This window comes from Octodon degus, unplaced genomic scaffold (genome assembly GCF_000260255.1).
Source record: "Octodon degus isolate 3935 unplaced genomic scaffold, OctDeg1.0 scaffold00130, whole genome shotgun sequence".
Lineage (NCBI taxonomy): Eukaryota > Metazoa > Chordata > Mammalia > Rodentia > Octodontidae > Octodon > Octodon degus.
The window spans coordinates 106,652-110,146 of NW_004524706.1; positions in this window are offsets into that span (position 1 = coordinate 106,652).

Sequence of the window (3,495 nt, forward strand, 5' to 3'; positions counted from 1 at the left end):
AAAAGAAAAGAAAAAAGGTTGAGGCCAGGAAGATGGCTTAGTGGAATAAGTGCTTGCCTGACAAGCGCAAGGGCCTAAGTTCAATCCCTAGTTCCACAAAAAAAAAAAGAAAAAAGAGAAACGTTCATAAGAATATAGTGCTCTCTCACATATTTTCTCACTTCATCAGTGAGCAGGATATTTACAAATGAAATTAAGGCCAAGGAAGTTTAAATGGTAGAACTGACATCTGGACAGATTGTGATTTTCAGTACTCTTTCCAGTGTCTCTCCTTGTGTCTCCTGAAATGGCTGAGAAATGAAGTCAAACCTCACCCATCTACAACAATTATAAAAACAGTCAGAATTAGAAAATATGAAAAGAAGGTTTTCAGGTATCTTCATCTAGTTATTCATATAGTGCCACTTGGCAATATGCTCCCCACCCCTTTTTTGGTCTTTTTTTTTTTTTTAAGATGTACTTAAGATGTCCCATTTATTTCTTTATATTTTTATGTATTTAGATCAGGGTCTACAGGGTCTCACTACACAGATCAGACTCACAGTGATTCTGTTTTCAGCCTCGCAAGTGCTGGGATTACAGGCACGTACCACCACGCCCAGTCTCAGTCTCCCCTCAAGCTCCCTCTCGTGCCCCAGGGGTGGGGCCAGGCACAGCTGGGGATTGAACCCTGGCTGCTGCACTCTTTTTAGGCAGCGCTTTAGTCTGCTGAGCTATCTGTTGGTCTTTTTGAGCACCATGCATCTCAGGCTGGCCTTGGCTTGTCTTTTTTTTTTTTCCCCAAGCTTGTGTTGAACTCACAGTCCTCCTGCCTCCGCCTCTGGAGTGCTGGGATTACAGAGTATACCACTACACCCAGTTTATATTGTATTTTTTTAAATCATGAACCTACCTTGATATTTTTTATATTGTTTTCTCCCTTTAAAAAAATTTATTATGTTTTAGTACTGGGAATCCAACTCAGGGGTACTTTACCACTGAGCTATGTCCTCAGCCTTTGTTGTTTATTTTGCAGTACTGGGGATTGAACCCCAGGCCTTCACACTGAAACATCCCCATCCCTTTTTATTTTGAGAAAGCGTCTCCTTAAATCACTAAGTTGCCCAGGCTGGGCTGGAATTTATGATCCTCCAGCCTCTGCTTTCCAGAGTGCTGGGGTTACAGTCATGTCCAGAGACAGGGTCTTGCTAAGGTGATTAGGCTGGCCTCAAACTTTCTCTCATTGTTTTAATGAATTGTCCTTGGGAACAGTTCGTGGCTTGCAGTGCTCAATTTCTTTGTTTCCATGCCTCATTCTGGAGTTTTCCAGGGTTCTCCTAATGGCGAATTTCTAGCTGTTTCAAGACTGGCTAGTTCATGTGCGCAGGGTTCATGTTTTCCCACGTGACTGCTCCCAAATCTTAACCTTTAAGTTGTGTCTTAGTGAGTGAGGCCCTGCCTGCCGTTCTGTAGTCTTCCCAGACTGATCCTAACAGCTTTCAAAATTATAATCTTTGGGGCTGGGGAGATGGCTCAGTGGAATAAGTACTTCCCAGGCAAGCGCAAGGGCCTGAGTTCAATCCCCAGTTCCGCAAAAAAAAAAAAAAAAAATTTATAATCTGAATTTTAGTTGTTGAGGTCAAGAGGAGACATGGCTCGGTTGAGCTGTATTCACAGCGATGAGGTGGTGCTTGCTTGTATGTACCGGAGTACACTACCTCCTACGTGCTACTTCGTGCTATCACCTTCTGCGTGCAGACTTCACGCACATCCACTTGAACGTGAGCAAAGTTCCCTTAATGTAGTGCCACCACCTGCACTAGTAAGTGCCTTCTTGGAATTGATGCTGTCTCCTAACTGTTCCTAACAAGCAGGAATCATTCCCACAGGACGGGTACAGTTTGCTAGACAGAGCATGTGTTGTGTTATTTCAGCATCCTAAAGGAACATTTAAGGCATATTTGTAATTTGTAAATAATGAACCTGCTTATTATAGCATATACACCTAAGTCTTTGGAGACCAATTGTTTTCTAGAGTGAAACTATTTCTAATTTCTGAGAAAGATATTCTTTGACTTTCAAATGGGGGGAGGGCCGGCCAAACAGCTCAGCGGATTAAAGCGCCTGCTTAGGCAGACGCACCGGCCGGGGCTTCCCGCATGCCGTGCCAGTTCCCACCCCCACCCCTCACACACACACCCCGCACACTGACCCAGAGATTGAGATTGGGCGCGGTGGCACACGCTTGTAACCCCAGCTCTTGGGAGGCTGAAAACAGAAGGATCACGAGTCCGATCTACATAGTGAGACCCTGTAGACCCTGTACTAAAATACAAATAAATAAATAAATGTGGGGAAATGTTATGTAGGAGTGTAATCTGTTTAAAGAAGCTTTAAGGGCCGGGGAGATGGCTCAGTGGAATAAGCGCTTCCCTGGCAAGCGCAAGGGCCTGAGTTCAATCCCTGGCTCCACAAGAAAAAAAAAAAAAAGTTCTTAGATGTTGTCCCCTTTAGGGGCTGGTGAGATGGCTCAGTGGTCTAAAGCACCTATTTAGAACAAGTTTAGCAAAGCACAAGGGACCACGGTTCAATCCCCCAGCACCACATGCCAGCCAGGGCCGCCCCCTGGTGGGCTGAGCTGGACACACACATACATAAGTAAATAAAATTAAAAAAAAAAATAAAGAAGCTTTAAGCAAAGCATTTTTTTTTTTTTAAGCATTTTTTAAACATCAAGAAAAATGGGTCTTATTTAGAGCAGTTTCCTTTTGCAGAGATACTGTTTGGCAGCTTCTGAAGGCCCTTCTAACTTTATCATCCTCAAGAGTCGGTGATAGCTGGGGTTCTGGAAAAATAAAGCAGCGCTGCATTTGTATCTACTGTCAGGAGGAAGGAAAATGGCAGTTAAAAAAAAAAAAAAAAGGTTTTATTTCCTCAAGATTTTTTTTCTTCAACTCTTCAAATAAATTTTTTCACCAAGAAACTCAACATTTCCGGGCTCAGCTCTAAAACGAGCTTTTCTGGTTAGAAACCCCGTCAGCCTTTCCCCAGACATGAGAACGCTGGAGCCAGCTGACCGCCTCAATTCCTCTGAGCGTCACAGTTCACGTCGTTACGCACGGTGCTCAGCGTGTTTATAAGCAGGTAAATACATAGCGCTCTTAGTGAAGTCAGTCACTCCCTTAGCGTCAGATCTTTCCGTAATCATCAGATAAGACTTCCTAAGAACAAAAGTGTTAATATTTTTTATATTTTTGAGTAGTACAATCAGACAAACATAGTTATTGCTTATTACGGCTTAATGGATGAAGAATATTTGGTGTTTCAATTATTTGAGTCCTAGAATTAACATATGTGAAATCACTCAGAACAAGTTTTTTTAACTGCAAAGGGTGAAAATCACAAGTGCAGGAAGACCAAATCATAGATTTTACATGGAGTGTCCTATTATATTAGAGTGTATCAGTATTTATCATTTATATGCTAGTTAATATTTGCAGAGTAATGATTGTTTTT